This window comes from Petaurus breviceps, unplaced genomic scaffold, assembly GCF_028583685.1.
Source record: "Petaurus breviceps papuanus isolate PSGF00001 unplaced genomic scaffold, PetGlider_PUasm1.0 37, whole genome shotgun sequence".
Taxonomy (NCBI): Eukaryota; Metazoa; Chordata; class Mammalia; order Diprotodontia; family Petauridae; genus Petaurus; species Petaurus breviceps.
In genome coordinates, this window is record NW_027186296.1 from 34,831,398 (window position 1) to 34,855,323 (window position 23,926).

At 40.1% G+C, this 23,926-nt stretch overlaps 1 protein-coding gene across 1 annotated transcript in view; it reads left to right on the plus strand.

The window, feature by feature from the left end:
- Window positions 1-1,248: 1,248 nt before the first annotated feature.
- The window catches only part of CALML4 (calmodulin like 4), a 434,126-nt gene continuing 411,448 nt past the window's right edge, over window positions 1,249-23,926 (plus strand). Inside the window, exon 1 of the mRNA XM_069098221.1 lies at window positions 1,249-1,260. The gene's annotated coding sequence lies outside the window, so the exon portion shown is untranslated. The remainder of the gene's footprint in view (window positions 1,261-23,926) is intronic.

Below are 23,926 nucleotides of genomic sequence, written 5' to 3' on the forward strand. Positions count from 1 at the left end.
TCAGTTTCTTCATCTGTGAAATGAGGATATTGGGCTACGTGGATTCTAGGGTCCTCTTCTAGCTCAATGCTCTTCTGAAGACCCTACGGTCTTCCCAATATCAGAGCCCATCTTAGTGAATAAAAGTTCCATGTTTCTTCTCCACTAATAGTCCTTTGGGGTGGACTCCAAGTTGAGCTTCCATCAATAACCTCCATCAACAGTCATCTCTAGGGAAACAGTGTAGTAGAAATAACATTGAATTGGGAGACCTGGGTTTGTGTTGCATTATTTCAGTCGTGTCTGACTCTCTGTGACCCCATTTGGGATTTTCTTGGCAAAGATGCTAGGGTAGATTGTCATTTCCTTCTCTGGCTCATTTTACAGATGAGGAAACTGAGACAAACAAGGTTAAGTGATTTGCCCAAGGTCACATGGCTGGTATCTGAGGCTGGATTTTAACTAAGGTCCTCCTGATTCCAGGTCCAGCACTCTATCCACTGTACCTTGTAGCTGCCAAGACATGGGTTTGAGGCCTAGCTAGATATATGACCTGAGGCTGTTTCTTTGCTAAATGGGAATAATAATATTTTCATTGAGAAGCAACATTATATTGTGGATGGAGAGGTCTTTGATGTCAGTTAAACCTGAATTTCAGTCCTGCCTTTGGTTTATGATAACTGTGTTCCCATGGGCAAATCACAGCCTCCCAATGCCTCAGAAAACTTTCTTAAACTCTAGAGGGGTTTCCAGTTTCTACATCCAGAGTTCTTCCCCAAGGTGGAAGTTACAAGTCCCGACTAAAATATTTACACTACCTACTTTATAGGGTTGTTATAAGGAAAATACTTTATAAACTTTAAAGCACTTTATAAATATACACTATTAGTTTTAGTCCTGACTCTACTAAGACCAGACTGTGACCCTGGGCAAGTCACTTAACCTTTTTGCCCAGTTTCCTCATCTGTAAGATGAGCTGGAGAAGGAAATGGCAAACCACTCCAGTATCTTTGCCAAGAAAAGCCCAAAAATGGGCTCAAAAATAGTCAGACACGATTAAGTCTTTACAAATATCTCATCTCATCCTAACAGAAGTTTCACTATAGAAGACTCCTTCCCCAGAGCTCTCTGAAATGGCAGAACATCAGCAGAAAGAGATGGAAAGAAACTGAGGGCCTTGGCTTCCCTCTAGTGGCAAAAAAGAATCCAATTTGGAGAAAGAGATGAAGTGAGCTTGGGCCCTTAGAAACAGGTGAGGGATGTCAATAGGAGTACATGGGGGAGAAAGAGAAGTTTGGAAATTTTCATAGGGATTAAGGTCAAATTTTCCAACCTTGTGGTAACCCTGGATGGTTACTCCTCTATCACAGCCAGCAGTTTCCATTCTATTGCAAGCTGTCGTGCTAGCCTAGATGTTCTGGGTACAGAGATGATGTCATTTCTGCCATCAAGGAGTTTCCAGTTCAATAAGGAACTTGTTTTATCCCCATCCCAAGACTCAGAGGAAGCCTCTTTCCTCCTCTTAGCCTCTCTTCCACCCCTCCCTCCAACTCTGGGCAGCTACTGAATGCCAGGGTATTTATCAATTCTATGATCCCAGTCAGTAAAGGCTTCTTGGAAGTTTACTAGACCTTTGAGGTCATCTAACTCAACTACTCAGATGGACAGGATTCAGAAGAGGAGGAGGGAGGAATCACAGGGAACAAGATAAATCGACTCTTGTAAGAAGTAAGGCTAAAGCAATTCTGTACCTGCTGGAAGATAAGGTTAAAAATAGCAGAGCCAGGTCTATGTTTGGATGTGATGGATCAGGAAATAGGGAGTTATTGTAGGTTCTTCATCACGGGAGTAATAATCTGGAAATAACTGTAAAGGTCATGTGGTCAGCTGGGAATGGGGGCTCACACCTATACACCCTGCTACTGAGAAGGTTAAGGATGATGCATTACTTGAGGTCAGGAATTCTGGGCTCTTATAGGCTAAGCCTACTTACAGTCTAGTCTTAAAGAGTATCCTGAGTCCAACATCAATATGGCTAGCCCCCAGGAGGAAGTACCACCAGGCTGCTTAAGGAGGGGTGAATAGTCCTGGACAGAAAATGGAGCAGGTTAAAGCTTGTCCACTGATCAGTAATGGGATGGGGTCATGAATGGCCCTGGTAATTCCAGCCTGGGTGGGATAGGAAGACCCAAACTAGAGACAAACAAATGAATGAACTAACAAACTAAGAATGAATGAATGGATAGATGGATAAATGAATTAATAAATAAACAAATTAGGTAAGTGAATAAATAGAGACCATCTTGTCCAACCTCCTGGGTTCAATTCAACAAGCCTTTCTTTAGCATCAGAGGACTTGGGTTCAATTCCCATCTTTGATACTTATTACCTCTATGACCTTGGGGAAGTCACTTAAACTCTCTAGGCCTCAGTTTCCTCATCTGTAAAATGAGGGACTTGGACTCTAAATATATGATCCTGTGTGTAAAGTATTGTGTTGGGCTTTGTATGTACAAAGATAAAAATGAAGGAGTCCCTGCTCTCAAGGAGCTTCTATTCCTTGTATAGATAAGAAAACAGAGGTACAGAAGGTTGTACGATAGATAGAACACTAGACTTGGAGTCAGAAGACCTGAGTTCAAATGAGGCCTCAAACACTCACTGGTTGTATGATTCTGGGAAAGATGCAACCTTTATCTGCCTCAGTTTCCTCATGTGAAAATGGAGGTGATAATAATAGCACTTACCTACCAAGGTCATTGTGAGAATAAAAGTGAGATGTTTGTAAGGTGCTCTGCAAACCTTAGAGTATTATATAAATACTAAGTGTTACTGAAGTTGAAGTGAACTTACTCAAGGTCACACAGCAAATGGGAGATCACTTGGCAAATGGCCATGTATTAGAACGGAGACTCAAATTAAGGTCTTCCTTCCCTGTTTTAGATGAGAGCATCTAACAGTGAGATTCAAGAAAGGTTGAGGACAGAGGGAGAGGGAGAGAAGAGGAAGAGAGACAAGGTCATTGGCCGTTATAGTAATGTGTTGAACAGGGTTGAGATATTCCACCCACCCCTGAGCAGCCACTGAGTAGTGCCCAGGACCTGAGGACTTCATCAGGGTGGGCGACCCAACACAGACTCATGTTCCCATGATGGGATTAGAGGGAAATGAAAGAAGGGTTAAACAAATTGCTAAGAATATCCCTTTGCTTCCCAAAAGCTGAGCTGAAAGATTCAAACTTTTGGTAGGGAAAGATAGATTTGTTCTGAGACAACGCCACCTGCTGGTGTTTTGTGACATCATCTGACGCAGCCTTTTATACAGATATCAGAGTGGAATTGGGTAAGGAAGGAGATTTCCTTGGATGTTCTCTTCCCTAGGACTTGTTTCTGAAACTAGGAACTAATTACCACTTCACAGACTCTTCCCAGGCTCTCGTTATCCCAGACACCGTGTCAGTCTGCAGCAATTTGGTGTAATGCAATGAAATTCGACAAACATGTTTAATAAGTGTCTACTTCCATGGTTTCCAGTAAGGCAAGTATCATGTTGTGTGAAGGTGTCAGACATGTATCTTCAGCTGAGTGAAGCCCAACCAGATTAAAATGTAATTGGGAAATATTTAGCAAAAATTTAAAAACACAATAAAACATAGATTCCATTATAATTGAAAACAGTTAATATGTAGCTCTCAGAGATACTTACATACAGGTCGGTGGCCTCCATTTTCAATTTGAATTTGTAGAGGACAGCAGATTTGCCTCGAAGTCACGAAAACCTCAAATTAAGTCTTCCTCTGACCCTGGCGTCTCTTTAGGGTTGTGAACTAGAGAGCAGTTTCATATCTACAGAGGTACAGAGATTTTCCAAAATTCTCTTTTTGTTGTTATTCACTCATCTCAGTTGTGTCTGACAATTCATAACCCCATTTCGGGTTTTCTTGCAAAGATACTGGAGTGGTTTGCTTCTCCAGCTCCTTTTACAGATGGGGAAACAGAGACAAATAGGGTTAAGTGATTTGCCTAAGTATCTGAGACCATATTTGAACTCAGGAAGATGATTCTTCTTGACTTCAGACCCAGCTTTCTATCCACTGTGCCACCTAGCTGCAACAATTAAATCACAGGTCCAGTTCCTATCTGTATCTCTATCTTCACGTAGATACCTGCCTTTTCTTTAAAGAAATAATTGAGTTTTTTTTCCTACTCCTCTCCCTCCATAGCAAGCATCATAATGATACAACCCCTCTGTGTCATGAGCTTACTGCAGCTGTCAGTGACAGTGACCGATCAGGGCTGAGAATAGACTGGACTCTGATTTTACCTCCTTTATGCATACTGGATTAAATAGTCTCTGCTCTACATTCACTATCATTTGGAGCTAATTAGCCCCAGTCATGTTGCTCTCATTTTTGATGACTTTGATTTGAACTTTGTTTTCATCAAAACAATGGATGTATTTATGTAGATATTACACTTGAACATATCTAATAACTTTGACCATTGCTTCGCCCCTCTCTCTAGATTTTGGAAAACCCTGGTCTAGCTCCTGGAGAGGCTGAGGTGGGCAAATCTCTTGAGCCCCAATATCCTGAGTTGCAGTGGGATATTAACAACAGTATGTCCAAGCTAAGTACAGTATTAATGCCCTGAAAGTGGGAGAGGGGTTGTCTAAGGAGGGCTAAAATGGCCCAGGTCACGGCTACTGTGCAAGCTAGAGTAGTCCCTGGGTTACTGAGCTTCTAGGCTGGGTAACATAGGGACACCCAGTATTTTTTTTAATCTGGCCTACTATGTGCGGGGTGTAGTGCTTAGGTGCTGGAGGAGACACGGCATTGAGATAAGGCATGGTCTCTGACCTCATGGAGCTTACAAGTCAATCTGCAAGGCTGCAAACAGAGCGTTATAATGTTGTTCATCCTCCCATTTAAAAAGGACCAATGGCGCCACCCTAATGTCTTGGTTTGGAGGGAGTTAGATCCAAGTGTGGCAGACTTATGCAACGTCACCAGCTTCACTATCTCCTCCAGAGCCATTGAAGTCCAGTGGCAAAACAAAAGGGAGAACTAGCAATGGCCCAGGATGCAATGGATGACCTTGGTATATCCAATATATGACCAGGTTCTAAGCTCTCAGTAGACTCTGTTTCAACCAACTTCGTGGCCATTGGAACAAATTGTTCCCATCCATCCATTACACCGGGGGAAGTGTTCACATGCTTGGCATAAACATCCCCTTAACTCACCTACAGGTTTGAGATTTGTCAGTTACCCTCAACCTGGTTTAGCCAGTCTGCCAAGATAGTTACCCTGGGGTGTGGCCACTACATAGCCTACAGCTTCTCAGAGCCACAAGTGAGGGCTGGGTGATAGGTAGATACCAAAGGTGGATGAGCATCCCTGAAAAGGGTTCAGCAAGTCCTCACTCCAGAGGTATCAGTCTTCCTGAATACCCATACACCCCAAAACTATAATATACATAAAATGAAGTTGTTCATGCTAGCAGGACCTCCCTCTCAAAGTTGTTATAAGGATCAGATGAACATATTGTCATTGGTCCTCTTTAAAATGAAGGATGAACTCATAGAAAGGTTTTCTAAACCTGAATTTGAAGTCAGAGAACCTGGATCCCAATTCTATTTCTTCCATTTACTCTCTGTGAGACCTGGAGTTAGTGACCGCTCATCTCTGGGGATTAATTTTCCTCATGTGTAAAACAAAGGGACTAGACTCCTGGGGTTCTTTCCAGCTCTATCTCTGTGGTCTTATGACCCTTAAAGCACTATACAAATGTAAGTTCTTCTTATTAAAGGAGCATTAGAGAATTGAAAAGCCAAGTGCTATGCCACATCCCAGGGGAAGATAATTACCAACTGTATGGATCAGAAAAGATTCCATGGAGGATAAGACATTTGGGTTAGGCAGCAAGATTAAGAAGCCAGTGAAATCTGTATTGACTTACCTGACAGCCCACCTACATCCCTTTCTCCTCCCCTCCTCATCCTCTGTACCTGGTGCTGACCTCTGGATGACCAGGGTCCTCATTTAGACCTGTTGTCCCCAAGCAAACAGTGCCCCTGACTCTGAATTTCTCTCTTTCCCTCCTATCAATACCTGTTTCCAGCTAGCTGCCATATGGAAAGGATCTGATAAATTAATTTGCTTCTAGGGGAAGTTAAATCATAAGATCAGGGAATATCAGCTCTGGAAAGAAACTTAGACATCATTCTCATTATACAGAGGAAATGGAGGTCCTGAAGGTCTGAGAAAGACTTAATATGTTATCCTCCTGAGGGATTTTAATTTTAATCTAAGGGAATTGAACTATCAGGCTGGGTTGTAATCCTGTGGGAGAGATAATTATGGACTTCTGGAGCCTATCCAGTGCCCCTCAAAATTACACCATCTGTCAGTTACATACTTTACCTACCTACAATGGCCCTATACTAAGTATGAGATATAAAAATAAAACTGAAGACGGTGCCAGCCCTCAAGGAGCTTACATTCTAATGGAGGAGACAACACCAAGGGAATGGGGGCTAAGGAGGTTGGAAAGTTACAGGATTGGTGAATAGAACCATAACAGTAGCAATGGAGATTTTGATTGGACTATGGGTCCAGAATTGGAAGGGAGGAGGAAAGTAATACCGAAGGCACTTGCCAGGTATCAAGCTGCACGAGGGAAGAGATGGCCCCACAATAAAGGGGAGCGTGGCTAGAGTTCCCCTAGATTAACACATGCTCTGTGCTCTGTAGCTAAAACCAGTGCATCTTCAATTCAGAGCTGGAAAGGGCATTGCAAAAAAAAAAAATCCAGTGATTTGCTCATGGTCACAAACACAGTAAATTGAGGATTCAGGATTTGAGCCTAGCTTCTCTGACAGGAATTCAGTTCTCTTCCCACTCAAGATCTGGTTCTTCATTCGTTCCTGGGTCCGAGGTTTACTCTGCTCTTAAGAACAACCAATGCCCTTGAGTTGGGCTGGGGTCCTTAATCCACTTCCTTCTCCTCCCGTCTGCTCTTGTTTTGTGTCTCTGGTCACCATAAGGGAAGACACCCAGGAGAGACTAATAGTCAATGACAGTGAAACAGCCGGCAGGTCATAGGTAGCCAAGTCAACAAACCATTATTTGTTGTTTTTCAGTAATGTTATGACTCTTTGTGATCCTACAGACCATACTGTCCATGGGGTTTTCCTGGCAAAGATTAACTAGAGTGATTTACCATTTCCTTCTCTAGCTTATTTTACAGATGAGGAAATTGAGGTAAACAGGATTAAGTGACTTGCCCAGGGTTACACAGATAGTATCTGAGACCAGAAATGAACTCAGATCTTCCTCACTCTTACTATGTTCCAGGTACTGCGCTAAACACTGAGTATACAAAGAAAGTCAATTAAGGAGATAGTAATAGAAGAGAAAGGCAAGTAGGCTATTGGGTAGATACAGGTGGGTTTAGACCCAAAGGAAGCCCAAGGAATGATTTTTAAAATTTTATCATGAATTTAAGAAATAAAAGAAGCATTTCCATAACATAGTAGAATAGAAAAAAAGATGATTGCACATGAAACTACAAATCTATTATGTACAACTTGCTATTCCTTTTAAATATACAATAAAATTATCATGTAACGTTTTTACTCTTTTCTTCCCCTCGCCACCCCCCCAGATGGCTACTATTAGACACAAGTGTGTGTGTGTGTGTGTGTGTGTGTTAAACCATTCTACACATACTTCTATTTATCAGCTCTTTCACTGGATGCAGATAGCATCTTTCTTCATAGGTCCTTTGCAGTTAATTTGGGTATTTATAATAGTCAAAATAACTTAGCTGCTCAAAGTTGTTCTTAAGGCTATATTGATATTACTTTAAATGGAAACAGCAGAACATCAACCAGAGTCTAGGAAAGAGATCACTTGGAAAAAAACTCTTCCTACTTCTTCTGGTCTTATCTCTGGTTCCTATAGGACAGGAGCCAATCCCAGAACTGTTCTAAATTTGAAAATTGACAGCATCTTTTTATGGGCAAGGGGACTGGGGAGGAGAGGATCAGTAGTAGGTCCTGGTCCTGATCAACCTCATATTTTGTTTTGTATAAATAGACCCCATGTGAAAATGACAACACAAATGGAGAAAATGAATTTATAAACAGAAATTGGGTTTATAAGTAGGGATTACTTGTATTTAAAGAAAATACATTGCAGGGCTCCCTTGAACAATGAGTGAGTACCCTGCCTCCCTTCCTCCCTGCCCAACACCCCAGTATTTTTTTTTTTTGCCTTTTGGAAGGCAATTGGGGTTAAGTAACTTGCCCAAGATCACACGGCTAGTTTTTTTGTGTGGGTGTTAAGTGTCTGAGGCCGGAACCAAACTCGGATCCTCCTGACTCTGGGCCAGTGCTTTACTCAGTGCGCCACCTAGCCACCTCCTACCCCAGTATTTTTAATAGGATTTGATTTACAGAAGGTCAATTGAATATATAGCCCTACCTTGGTGAAGTGAAAAGAGAACTGTATTGAGAAGGAGCAGACAGGCTTTCTAGTCCTTGTTCTAAAACTGACTGGTTACTAGTGAGTGACATTGATGAGTCACTCAACCTCTCAGTGTCTTCCTATGTACTTGTCGGTAATGATTACTTCTCTCCCTGACTGGAAGGGATATTGTATGGATCAATGAGACAATGGGCACAAAATAGCTTTGAAAGTATAAAATGTTCCATAAGGTGTTATTTCTATTGCATAAAGCAAGACCCTGCTGTCCACATACAGTGTGAGAACAAGGAGGTGGTTGAAAGGCAAAGGAGGCAATTTTTCTGCCTTAAGAAAAGAACCAGATCTATCCTTTACCCTTCCCCCTACCACCAGAATGAGTAAGGGCAGAGAGCAGAACTTTTCCTTGGCATTTTGGCCAGAAACACTGAATGGAAAGAATTGGTGGGTAAACGAGGGAGGGGGGTATGGAGAGGGGATGGTTAGTAGGTGGTTGGTGGGAGGTGGGCTGTGGGGTGAAGGAAATCTATGAAGCTTGCTGCTCTTTGAGGCTCTTTTTAAAGGAAATGCCAAGTCTCCTGGCAGTTAATAGCAATGACAGCATTAATGGGCATGTTGGAGAGGCTGTCTGTATGAGAGGGAGACCACAACCTCAGACTTGGGATTGGTGGGAGACAAAGACAGTGCTGGGACACCCAGAGAAGATGGGTATTTCATCTACAAAATAGATATTGCCCCTTCCCCTTCCCCTTTCTGACAGGCAGCCCTCCCCTCATGGACCCCATTCGTGAATTCCCACTGAGAAATAATGCCTTCTGATTTCGGTGTTTCTTTATCCCTGCTGAATTGAGTAGTAGTATTTTTCCTCCCTAAGAAAGGAATGTTTCCTTGGGCATGGGGTGGGGAGTGTGAGGGATGGGGTTCTGCTGAGAAAGGAGCAGGACTTTGTGGCTTCTGCAACCATGATTCTGGCAGTCTGTCCACAAAATAGATTAAGTGCCTCCTTCCTGCAGGGTCCTAGGCCAGGAGCTGTGCAGAGGAGCCAGAAGACTCCATTCTCAAGGTACTAATAGTCTCATGAGAGAGACTTGGATTCATTCATTGAATAACATTTACTAAGGCCTATTCTGTGCAGAGTCCTGCCCTAGAATTTAGGGACTGGGAATGGGGGAAGGAAGCAACAACCTTTGAGTTGGGATAAGGAGAAAACAAGCTAAAACAACCTCCCTATTAGACTGTATTCTCTTTGAGGGCAGAAGTAATGTCATTTTTTATCTTTATACTCTCCCTGCTTGAGCACGCACTGGATTTTGAAAAAAGTTGAATTGAATTGCACAGAATTGAATTGAAAGCACTGACTGGAATAAAACCCACAGTAACCTCTGGGGAAGATTCTGAGTTATCTAATCTCAGTAAACTCCCAGTCTGATAAGAGAGGTATTCATTCATCCAATTTATTCATTCATCTATTCAGCAATAAATCTTTACTAAGTCTACTGTTGGGCAGTCCTGGGCTGGGAACTGGGAGGAAAACCAAGAGATCTACAATCCCAGAGGGCCAGCAGTCAGGTGGAAGATGCCTTACTCTCAAACAGTTTCTAATAATTATTTAGCAATAAAAAGCATGGCAAGGAGAGAGAGCTGGTCTCAGAGTCAGAAAGGCTTGGGTTCAAGTATTGCTTTTGACACACACTGGTTATTGCCCTGGGCAAGTCTCTTAATCTGTCAGTTCCTCAGAAAACTCTAAAACTATAAATTTCATAGTCATAGCAAATCTGCTTTGGAAGAAGGAATGTTTTCATCCAAAGCTCCCTCTACTGGTGAAATTTTTTTAAAATCTAGACACAAAACAAACAAAATCCCATGAAACTGAGTATATGATGAATGAATGAATTTCAAGTCCTTAATATATGTCAAGCACTATGCTAAACTGTGGATATAAAAATAAAACTGAAGACAGTATCTTCCTTCAAGGAATTGACATTCTAATGAAGGAAACAACACAAAGGAAATGGTGACCGGAAAGGAATATTTTGACTTGGAAAGTTACAAGAATAGTAAGTAGAGGCCATCCCAAGGAGGGAAGTGGATTGACACTCCCTTTCTAGTAATAACGATGGTATATATTGGATTATGGTCTTAGAAGTGGGAGATGGATATGAGGGAAAGGTCAGGGTACAGAGGGCACTCACAAAGTATCAAGGTGTCTAGGGAAGAGATGTCTCAGGAATAAGGCAGAATATGGCTAGATATAATATAATGGGTCACATAAGGCATTCATTAAGCAGAACAATTAATCAGGTTCCCCAGGGAGGGAGTTTGGAGATGAAAGGTCTAAGTCCTTCAGGACATGGTATCTGATCCAGTTGGCATACTATCTTATTTGAACTTTGAAGTGCCCCTGTGGGGTAGGTCCTATGGCTATTGATAACCCCATTTTACAGATAGGGAGAATTCATCTATATAATCCAATCAGAGAGACAGAAAGATGTCTTTAGGAATACTTCTGAAAAGTCTCATGGGGAGGCCAAACAACATGATGAATTCTGTTATCTAGAATTCTATAAACTATGCCCTTTTCTTATTAACACCCTATATGGGCACAGACCTGAAAACATAGAGTAAGAAGTAATTCGTGCTCACAAAGCTAATCCTGAAAAACTATAAGTATCTTCTGAACCAGCAAATAAAGATTCATTGTGTTTCATTTGACAGCTAGGTAGAAGAGGGGATAGAGTTCGAGGCTTGGAATTAGGAAGACCTGAGTTTGAATGCTGTTTACTTACTAGCTACATAACCTTGGACAAGTCACTTAACCTCTCTGAGCCTCAGAGGATGGGGATACTGATAGCACCTACCTCATAGAGTTGTTGTGAGGATCAAATGAGACAACATGTAAAGAGCTTAGCCAACCTTAAAGAGCCATAAATGCTAGCTATTATCATCATTCAATATTTGTATTGTCATGCAAGAGAAGCTCACTACAAAGGTGACTTTTAAGTATATTTTCAAAATTTTTTATTTTATTAACACGGATAATCATGTTGTCTTTATCATTTAGGAGGTTTGGGGGTCACATAACCAGATCCAATAATGAGGATATATAGCAATACATATTATGAATCAATATCTGTAAAAAAATGAAAATCCATCTTACTTAGTCCATTGCCCTCATATCTCGATCTTTGAAAATTGAAAACTTGACCTCAGTTTACTCACTTGTAAAATAAATGAGAAGCTCTCTAAGATCCCTTTCAAATTGTACAATCCTCTTCATGACCCATAAGCTAGAAGCTGCTCCTACCAGAAGAGCCAGTTGTTAAATTTTCAGTGTGAGCATTTACACCTTGGAAATTTGCAAATTTTACAAATCAGGACTTGATTTATTTTTTGTTGATCAAATAAGGAAGTGGTGGAGAAAATATTAATAATGCAAATTAAACTTTAAAAGTATGTCCTGCATGCATTTTTTCAGATAGCTGGGTATTTTAAAAGCACATCCCTGCCTATAAGGTAATTTTTTTAATTTTTGTTTATTTAGTTTTAGTTTACAACATTCAGTTCCACAAGCTTTTGAGTTTTAAATTTTCTCCACCTCCCTTCCCTCTCCCCTCCCCAAGACAGTGTGTAATCTGATGTAGGCTCTACATACACATCCATATTACTATATTTTCACATTGCTCATATTGTAAAGAACTATAACCAATAGAAACACGAGAAAGAAGAAACAAAACAAAATAAAAAAGAGAAAGCAAATAATATGCTTCCATCTGCATTCAGACTTGCTAGTTCTTTCTCTGGATGTGAATAGCATTTTCCATCATGAGCCTTTTGGAGTTGTCTTAGAATGAGGTAACTTTTAAAATATCTTAGTTAATCATGCTTGATAACCTGGAATTCCCCATGCCCTCATCCCTCTGAATAAAGGAGCCTTTACACATTGAATCTACAAGTGCTGGAGATTCATAGATGAGAGGATTAGTCTACGTGTATTAGGATTAATCTAGTAAGGTTTCCTATAGGAAGAGATATACTATAGTTAGCATTAGCAGCATGTACACCCATCACTAATCCTATAGACCAGAACCTCTATGACCTCTAAGACATTTAAAATGACCACTGAACTGGTTCTCATTTTCCATCACTTCTCAAATTGGAGTCTCTGTCTGCTTCACCATCACTGTCAGCATTATTCTCAGGCCTTTACTGGTTCAGCGGTTTGTTTATCCTGGGTTCTGAGCCCATTTTTTGGTGTTGGAGAGCTAGAGAGAGGGAACATCTGCTGGGCTAGTCAATGTGGTAGCTGGAACTACTTGACTACCACCTGTCAGCACCATGGCCAGAGGGTGCTGGCAAAGTCAAGAGCCGAGGGCTAAAACAGTGCTATAGAGGGGGAAGGCACTGAACAGGCAAGAGCTGAGCTTCATTGTACTTCCATTACTGTCACCAGAAGTATGTAGTGTGAGGGCATAAGGGGGAGAAAAAGAACTTATTGTCTATAACAGACAGGCCCCCAACTGTCTTACTACAACACTCCTAGCAGGGAGGTGTCCCTGGGCCCTCAAAGACTGTGCCAAATGGAACACAAGCTCTAGCAGTTTTTATCAGTCTCAAAAGGCTTCAGTTATGGAACTAAGACAGGGCTTGCTAGCCACAGACTAGCCTAACTAAATGTGGAAAAACTTATTGCCAGCAGGCAATAAGGTGATTTATTCTTTGGCAATGGCAACACAAGAAACAGAGGAAAATACAAAATTATTCCCTGCCCTTCTACTTGTTCACCAACATCAGCAAATAAGTACAAAAAAGAGTGATAAGAACCCCAATTTTAAGTTCTCTACACACATAAATTATTTGGTATGTTAACCATGAGATCCTTATCTAATGATAAATGGGTTGCAACCTCAGAAGACAAACAGATGCCATGATGAAAACTGTGCCCTAAAAGAGACTGCCAAAACATAGGTCTGCAGTCCAGAGTCATGAGTTTCCTCAGGCACCTGGCTTTCCCTATTCGTTATCCTTACTATTTGGTTCCTGCAAATATATGCCCAATCTCCCCCATAGATACTGTGTATATTGATATATGGGTATACTGTTATATTTTGATTATTCCTGCCTTGTCTTCTAGTGAATAAATGTCAAGATTATTCTAGTTTTTGATTTCTCAATTAGCAAATGTTTAGTGTTAAGAATCATTATGAAAAAATTGTGTAAATGAGAAACACACAAGTGGGAGTGATTTAAGTGATTTATGAGCTACAGCAGTAACCCTCAGGGCCCTCAGAGTGAGTTGTAGCTGCATGGCAGTTATAGCCATCTTCTGCCTTGAGAAAACCCTTCAGACTTATATTTGTAAGTACAGATTGGATATGAGTGAACCAGACCTCTCAGAGAGAAGGAGAGGCAGGTGCAGATACTACAAATTTAAGTCATTCTTGTATTCAACATTACCAGTGTGAATTGCTCAGTGTCACACCCAGGCTACACAGAGAGGCTTAGGGATGTAATTTATCTGAGCCAGGTGACTTGAATTAATCAATGAAGACATAAGGAAGTTGCAGCTAAATGCTTCTTCTTCAGAAGGCAAATTTAGGAACTGATAAAATTGGTTCTATTTTATATCCAAAGCAACAAAAAATATTTCATGGACTACTTGGCCAAGATACCTCCCAGTGCTCAATGTAAATATTTTTTTTAAAAGACCACCATAAAAGTAATGGAAATCATAGGCCACAAACAGGTAGAGAAATTCTATGAAGAGCTTGACGTGATCCTCCAAACCAAATCAACATAATGCATTGATATTCAGTGACTTCAGTATGAAGTCACAGAACGGAATAGAGAAAAATATGGAGTGGGGGGATTATTTGAGGATCAATAAATGAAAGAGGCCAACATTTAATAAATGACTCAGTCTCCAATCTGTATATCATAAAAAGAAGTCAGTGTTATGGTTGTGGTATTATGTTTTGTTGTTCTTATCACTATTGTTAAAGAAAGAGTTAGGCATGGCTGGCACCTCTCCAGAAAGAAATTGACAATATCTTAATGATCAAAAAATAGCTGGTTTATGACATGATTGTTATTTCTGAACTAGATGTCAAGTCAATTTTTGATACTGAGAAATGGGAACTGGATGAAGGAAAATATATTAATTTTGACTAGCCTAATTTCTCAACTAATTCAGATCATCTCAAGAGCATTTAAAGATAAAACTGGAAGGACAACAAATAGCCCAGAAATTAAATGCATCTGCCAGGTTTCCACAGTGATTGATTTTCAACATTAATGATACTAGAACCACCACACTTGGGCTGTAACATCATAGCCCTGGAGACACTTCCTAAAGAAGTAGAAATGGCACTTAAGAAAACATAAATGGGAGAAACAGCCGGATTAGACCAAGGATACATGGAAAATATCCATGCTGGAGGTGACCCATTTTTATGAGCATCGAGAGATGGATTCTCAAGTGCTGAAGGAAAGAAAGGTACCAAAAACAAGGAAGAATATCTCTGACTTTATTATTGCAAAATAAAAAGAAAAGAAAAAAGGCAACCAAGCATATACATAAACAGTGACCCATACGCCTACCTTCCCATTTATATAAAAATTTTATGAGAGTAATCAACCTCCCCATCAAAGTTTTCCTTGATAAAGAAACAAGTAGCTTTTTTGGTAAGACATTGCATAGAAGGCAACCTTTTTTAAAAACATAAAATTACCTTAAAATGTATACAAGATATTACTGGTTATTAAAAAGCATTTAATTTGACAGGGCAAAATGCTGCCTTAAAAATTTTCTCCAACAGAGCATCTCTCATGCATATGTTAATATCATACAAGAATCCTTGACAAATGTATCCACAGAGATAATTCTATTCAATAGCCCTCTGAGTATTAATTTTGAGTCAGGCATAGATCAGGACACTATAATTTCACCAAGGGTGTTTACGACTCTCATAAAGGATTCCAGGGAAGAGTCCAAATGGAAGAAGGATACTGTATAGATGACAAGATCCTCCTGATTCTCTTGTTTACCGGAACTATTATGTAACAAATCCCAGGCAGAGCCTGCTAAATAAAATCCATATACACTCAAAAGGGTTTAACTTAACATAGGAAAAAACGAGAAGATAAATAATGCCTATTATCCAGACTACAATATTCACATAGATGGACAGTGTTTAGAGCTAATCAATCTATCTATCATCTATCTGTCTGTCTGTCTGTCTATATAAACATACATACATGCACAGGCATATACATATGCCTGTGCATGTATGTATGCATTTTGGATAGATAACACAGATGGTTAATGGGATGGGCTCAGATTTGGGCAGGAGGAAGAAAACAGGTTGAATTGCCCTTGAAAAATTGCAGAGGTCCTCTAATTATCCCCAAGCTTCTGCTTGAAACAATGGTCCATCTTTTTAATGTCAAAGTTTTCCTGGTGATGTTGCATGGTTATCAGTCATGAAGCACAACACTTTCTCTCTGAAGAATTGAAGTTCAAGATCACCCAAGAGACATTGTAGAGCATGGTGGACATGAACAGGCTGCAACACTTTTCAAACAAGCAATTACACAGGATCAATAGTGTGAAAGATGTCATCAGAGACGTGTACAACTAAAAAAAGATGACCTGGGTGTGTAGTGAGAATAAGAGACAGACAGCCCTTGTGCACCACTGGCTTGAATGCAATTTCAAGAGAATGCCAGGAGGATGCTCAGCACACTGAATGGACCCTTTATGAAAATCTCATGGGAAGATGTGGACAAGAATTATACGGAATGGACAGATGTCATTAGCGCTGATGCCCACATTGCTGAGATCAGAGGGTCATTAGAGTACTGGAATGTACTTTTGGTGGTGTTCTATGACAACCAATCACAGAACAGCACAATTGCTGAGGAAGCAAAGTTGGAGGTGACTCAAAATGCAATATTGAGAGTCATTAAAGAGTAGAATGGGTAGCTTCTGGAGGTAGTGAGTTCTCCATCACTGGAAGTGCTCCGGCAAAGGCTTATGCTCACTTATCAAGGGCAGTGTAGAAGGGATCCCTGTTGTGCTAAATGACCTCTGCAATCATGACTCTGGGATTCTCTGATTCTTTGATCTGCATGATGAGCACAAATAGGCTCAAGAGACAAAGTAAAGGATTTCACTAGGAAAATGTATGAGCAGAAAGGGTGGCAGGATTGTTACATTTCAAAGGTATAGGATAACAGATGTGCAGCCTGAATATTCCACTTATCCCCTCAAAATGCAAAAAGAGAGGGTGACTTCCACAAGTTCAGAGAATGCTAGGTAGAGGGTCTATTGTAAAATATGGACAATAATCACACAGGATAAGAGAGCATGGGTAAATTGCCATCTGGGATTTGTGGGATTGGCACCTTTTGTGATGAGATCATAGAACCATCCAAGTGTTGAATAAATCTCCAATAAATTGGAGAATAATCTCTCCAACTAGACTGCCAGTTTTTTAAAAGGTGAGGATCTTGCCTTGATGGGCTAGCAAATATACTGGGATTAGGTTTTTTACTCCAGAAGCAGCATAGCTTCAGAATAACATAGCTTCTCTTTAGGACTAGATGCACCTTCCCTTGGGAACAGAAGTTTCCTCTCTTTGGGACTAGATATCCTTTCCCTGAGGATTAGAAGTCCCTTGTTCTTAAGATCATAAGTCCCTCATCCTTAGAGTTAGACACCCCTCTTCCTTAGAATTAGAAGTCCTTCCTTCCTGGGACCAGATATACTTCTTCCTTCTGACCAGAAGTCTCAGTCTCTCCCCAAAGTAGAAAGAGATATTTAAGAATGAAGATTAAAAGGAGTGAACCACTTATTGGAGAATATTTACTTTGTGAAACAGAATGTAAATGGCCAAATTGATAGTAAAACATATATATATAAAACCAAAATTGGGGTAACCTTATACCTTTGTAATTATATACCTTACAACATCTCCATCTACAACAGTATTTCTGCTGAAAGTCTTGAATGAATGATTCCAAACCTCTTTCAATTGTTGCTTCACCTATAATGGATTCAGACAATATATGGGGAGAAAGGGGGAGGGGGAATGAGGATGGGGAAAAGTGGGTTTTCCAACTTTGCCCTTTTATCAACAATGATGGTTCCTTTGGGCACTATCAGACAATGGGGCCTCCCATGGAGGGTACATTTTTATTTTAATTTTTTTTTTGGAGGGCAACTGGAGTTAAGTGACTTGCCCAAGGTTGAGGGTACATTTTTAAATTGGGATGCTGAATTCCTTGCAGTATTGCTTGAAACAGGTTCACTGAATTTCCCTGTTGTTTTTCTGAGGTTAGACCAGAACTACAGGTTGGGTCATATTCCTGAGGTCATAAGTAAACTTCGCCCAATGATTTCCTTTTTTTGTTTTTCCTATAGATGTGAAATTTTTTTTAAGTCAACAAATGACTCTAATCAGAATATTATGCTAATCTCAAATCAATGGTAGCTAGGTGGTATGGTGGGTAAAGTTCTTGATTTAGAGTCAGGAAGACCCAAATTTATATCCTGCTTCAGATACTAGCTATTTGATCCTAGGCAAGTCACTTGACTTCATTCAGCCTCAGTTTCCTCATCCATAAATGGAGGTGACAATTGCACCACAGGGCTATTGTCAGGATAAATGAAATAACATGTACAATTCTTTGCAAACCTTAAAGCACTCTATAAATGCTAGTTATTATTATTCAAGCCCTGGTACTTCAATTCAATTTACTCCATTCCTTTCAAAGCACTGCAATGAAAATCAAGATTTTATTAAGTGCCAGTCAATTATGTGGCACACAGTACATATTTTTTATTGCCCAAACAATAGATAATCTCTCCTCGTGGTCTGATGAACTCTCCAGAAGTTCATTTCAAAACACTTGCAATCCGTTCTCAAAGTGTAGGCAATGGGTCATAAATAGTTCTTTTTTTCTTTCTCTTCAAATAGCTTCAGAGCTCAAATAAAGTTTTCATTTCCCCCATGGAATTCTAGAGGACTTGTATTATGTGTGAAGCAATGAATGTGGGCTTTTAGGAATTTGTTTTAGACTCTAGAAATGGCTCCAATTTTCATGCCTGTCACCTTAGGAAATAATAGGGCCCATTAGCACAAAATAGCTGTCAATTTGCTTTATCTTTGGATTATTTCTTTTTTTTTTTTTTTGGTGGGATGAGGCTGCCTAGCTGAGAAGAACAGGTTGGTCTGATTCCATTGTCTCCTGCTGGGCCTAAATATAGGGCAGGACAAAACAAACATTAAGTAAGAGTTTTTGGTGACTTTAATTGTGTTTGTAATGAATTCCTGTGGGTTACTTTTGGCACCAGCAATTATTCCATTATTCTGAGTCCTTTCCGCACAGCTAACCCACCCCACCCTCAAATCCAAATTCTGGTGCAACAATCATCAAGAACTAAGGAGACAGGCTCCCTGTAGCCTCTGTCCCTGGCTAGCCCCTCTAACTTAAAAAAAAAAAAGAAGAAGCAATCAGTCCATAAGTATTCACTAAACCCCTATTACAAAACGTCAGCCCTGTGCTAGGCCCTATGGAAGATATGAACTGGATATAACATAATCCTTGCCTTCAAGGAGTTTACAGTTTTGGTAGGAATAAAGGGAAGAAGAAAAAGGAAGCAAAAGGGAGGGGGAAGGGAAAAGGAAAGGGGAAGGGAAGGAGATATGAAGGGGAAGGGGAATGGGGAAAGGAAGGAAATGGGAAAGGGAAGGGGAATGGAATAGGAAAGGAAAAGGAAAGGAAAGGGGAAGGGAAAAGGGAAGGGAGAGGGGAAGAAGAGAAAGGGGAAGAGAAAGAGTGGAAAGGGGAGGAAAGTGAAAGGAATAAGCATTTTTTTTATTTTTTTGCATTTTTGGAGGGGGAAGGCAGGGCAATTAGGATTAAGTCAGTTGCCCAAGGTCACATAACTAATAAGTGTCTGAGACAGTCTGACTGACTCCACGTTTAGGGCTAGATCTGCTGCACTCCCTAGTTACCTTTCCACTCTCCCTCATTAGTCTGTGAGCTCCTTAAGGGTAAAGACTATTTTTGCCTTTCTTTGTATATTCAGTGTTGAGTACAGTGCCTGGTACACAGTAAGCTCTTAATAAATACTTATCGACCAGGCCAGCCCACAACCTCACATTGCTTTGTATTGTATTGCTGAATTTTTAATGTGTCTTCCCAGCCAAGCTGTCACTTTCTCCAGCACTGGGACTAAGCATTTTCCTTCTTTTGTCCTCCCCGTGGTGTCCATGAACTATGCATTCATGTGCCTATATACGTGTACATATTAGCGTGTGCTTGCATATGCATGCATGCATGTATGTGTGTATGTATGGAGGCCTCAGATCTCAGGCTTGCTCACCACTACTGCTGCAGTCCCCTGGGGATTAGCTGGGACTGTCTTTCCTCAGGCACCCTTGCTGCAGTGGTATTTTTAGTCATGTGCCATCAAATGAGCTTATTTTTAGAGGCTGCTTTTTTTGTCTGGGGGTGACTGCAGCAGCTCTGTGATGGTGACACCAGAGTACATTGGATTTCCCAAATGAAAGCACAGATGGGTCAATGGCTCCTGTGTCCTCATGCCTTTTACTATTCTGCGTCCTCTCTCCCATCTTAAACTACAAGCTTTTTCCTTTGGTAAAGTCATCTAACACTCTGGGTCTCAGTTTTTCTGTCTACAAAATGGGAACAGTACCAAGTATCACTGTAGAGCTCTTAATTTCAGAGGGGCACATGGAGGAGATGAGCACAAGGTTACATCCTCTGTTTTAGTCCTACTTTGCCCACCCCAGTTTTCTCTAGCATTTAACATCAGGCCAGAATTTTGGCACTATTCACAGCTGAATCCTATGCACACAATGGTCTCAGATTTGAGGAACCAGGCCCTGAAGCTCAAGTCCTCCCTTAAGAGAAGGTAAAAAACAAAATTGTCTTGTGAAATTAAGAATAATGCTATGCGGAGAGAAGGAAAAGAAAGAAAAGATACATGAAGTAGGGGAGAGAGGAAGAGGGGAAGGTGGAAAGTGGAAGTTGGGGGTAGAGGAAGAGAGGTAAAGAAAGGAGAGTAGAAAATATATTCTTTTTTTATTAAACTTTTTCACATTAGTCATGTTGTAAAGAAGAATTAGAACCAATGGGTTAGAACCACAAGAAAGAAGAAACAAAGCAAAACAAAACACAAAAAAGCAAATAGTATGCATCCATCTATATTCAGACTCCATAGTTCTTTCTCTGGATGTGGAGAACATCATGAGTCTTTTGCAGTTGTCTTAGATCCTTGCATTGCTGAGAAGAGCTAAGTCTGTCAAAGTCAGTCTTCGCATAATGTGATTGTTGGTGTGTTGTTTCTGCTCATTTCACTCAGTATCCATTCATGTAAGTCCAGATTTTTCTGAAGTTTGCTTGCTATCATTTCTTATAAAATAATAGTATTCCATTACATTCATATACCACAAATTATTTGACCATATGGGCATCCCCTCAATTTCTGATTCTTGACCACCACCAAAAGAGCTGCTATGAATATTTTTGTACATGTGGGTCCTTTCCCATTTGTATGATCTTTTGGGGATACAACTCTGGAAGAGGTATTGCTGGGTCAAAGGGTATGCACATTTTATAGGCCTTTGGACATAGTAACAAATTGCTCTTCACTGCTCTCCAGTGGAGTTTACAACTCCACTAACAATGCATTAGTGTTCCAATTTTTCCACATTTTCTCCAGCATTTATAATTTTCCTGTTTTGTCATGTTAGCCAATCTAATAGGTGTAATGTGGTACCCCAGAGTTGTTTTGATTTGTATTTCTCTAATCAATAGTGATTTAGAGCATTTTAGAAAATATATTATTTAGAATACATGCTATTCTCAGAAGGTCTCTAGGAAAGGTGTAGAGAAAAAAAGGCAGAAGAAAGGAAAGGAAGAAGAGGGAGAAAAAAGAGGAGAGAGAGAAGAGAGGGATGAGCAGAAAAGAGGGAGAAGGAAAGCAGAAATGGAAAAAAAAGAGATCAAAGGAGGAAAGAATAAATCAGCAAAGGAGAAAATAAAAAGGAAATGGAGGAAGGAAAGAGAAAGGAGAGAGAGACAGAGAGAGAGAGAGAGAGATATTGAGGAACCAGCAAAAGAAAGTCTGCCAAGCTTGTCTCTGACAATCTCTTTTTTATACCCTAAGCTTCCTCTTGGCCTCAACTGTAAAATGGAGATAATGATACTTTTTCTACCTCACAAGGTTATACCGGGAAAAGTGCTTTGTAAACTGTACAGCACTACAGTTCTATCCAGCCTAATATTCTATGATTTCAGTTTCTACATACAATAACAAGATATATGGAGCCTTTTTAGGTTTGTGTGGGGATGTAGAGTGGTTAGAACACAGCACCAAAGTCTGGGATGTTGGTTCAAGCAGTTCTTTGTGATAAAGGCAGGATTGAGAACCAGAAGAGTGGAGGACAATGATCTTGTACTCTTCTATTAGCATTTTATTCTTCCCCACCTTCATTTTCAATTAAAGACGATCTGATGAAATAAATATCCTTTTGTAAGGAAGCTTCCACACAGTTCCTATGAAGTAGAGTATTGGGTGTGTGTGTTTGGGAGGTGGTGGTCAGAATCACCTAAATGGGTTCTAGAGACGTGAGTGTCCACTCAGGTATGTATCAAGATTGCAAGGAATTTCATAACTCTTAATCAGATATCTGTGTGGTACCATGGACCTTGAATCAGCATCAGACATGGCCATTTAAAAGAACAGGTTTAATCTTAATTGGGTTTAGTTTCTGTTGGTTGCCTGGCTAAGTGTGTTAGCTCATAGCTACACATGAAAAAGCTGTAGCTCAAGTGAAAATGTCATATAAACAACAAGACTGGGGACTAGACATTTTCTCTGATCTTCATGAAATCTCAAATCTCTCCAAAACAAAAATTATGCACCAAATATAGAGCAACTTCAGTCACCTCTTGGTCTAGGACATTTAGGAATTAAAAGAGAGTTTAAAAAAAACATGAACTGATACTCATTGATCCTGACCTGACTGGGCAACTCTCCTCTACCTCCCATGCCACTGGCAGTGAGGCTGCATTAACAGAACCAAAGACTCAATACATGGGCTTTTAACAAAACTCAGTGCCATACTCTCTTCCTCCCTCCATCTTTCCAGTGCCAAGGAGACCCTGGCTCCAGGATGCAGAAGCTTTTTCCATGATAGTGCCAAGAGCCAGCACCCCAGGAGAAAAGCATGTCAAATAGTAGTTTAGCCCATAGCATCTGTACTGCAAAGCTCAGAATTGCTGGTGCTGGGGCGGACAACCCTATAGCAATAATGCAACAGTTTTCTGAACTCTTGGTACTTGCCCAGAGAACTGAGCAGCAGAAGCAGTGGGACAAAGCACCATGGGGGGGGAAGGGGCGATGCAGCAATCCACTAAGCTTGACGAGAAGTATTCAGCATCAAGCTTGAGACAGTTCTGTCAAGCCCAAAATCAATTGAGGCAGAGGCCTAGGCTGGTGAACTGTGAATTTCCTGATGTGAGAAACCAAGGAAATCACTATCAGAGGGGGAGACAGAAAGTGAACAACTGTAAAAAAATAAAGAGGAGTGGGGGAAAGATTAAAATTACCAAAGCTCTCAGGAAGAAGAAAATTCAAAGACCTTGAATACAAGCAGATGAATCAGTGGGGAAAATATTCACAACAGAAGAAAATATGGCCTCTAGATCTAGTAAGTGAGTTCAGGCATCTATGAAGAAATGCTGCAAAATAAAGGAAAATAATCCAATTTGAGGAGAACATGGAAACAAACCACACTATTCCTGAGTGTCTCAAAAAAAGAAACGAGAATTATGAGAACAGAATTTATGACCTGTATAGCAAAAAATAATGGTCAGAATAGAAAAATTGGAATCAGTAATGGCAAGCTTCATCAAAAAAACAAAAAAAGAGAATAATAGATTGGGAGTGCAAATTAAAAGAAGTGAAGGACAATTCTAGAAAAAGAGAAGAAAAACAGTAACATTAAAAGAAAATATGCTCACTGTGTAAGCAAAATATACTGATCTCAAATACAGTATTCATAGAGACCACTTAATGATCATAGCTCTCACAGAAGAACAAAACAAGATGAAAAACTTGAACACCACAATGCAAGGAACAATATAAGAGAACTACCCAGAATTTCTGAATGTGGAAAATAAAATACCAATTAAAAGAATTCTTAAGCTGCCTCCAGAAACAAAAAACAAGGCTACAAACTCCAAAACACATAGTAGTTAAATTAAACAATTAAGTTCAGAAATAGGAAGTTATGCAAGTTATCAGAAGAAAAACTTTCAAATAAAAAGGAAAGGAAATTTGAATAGTATAAAATCCTCTTGAAAATTCCAGAGGAAATGGAATAATGTGTTTTTATTTTTTTTTTAAAGCAATTGGGGTTAAGT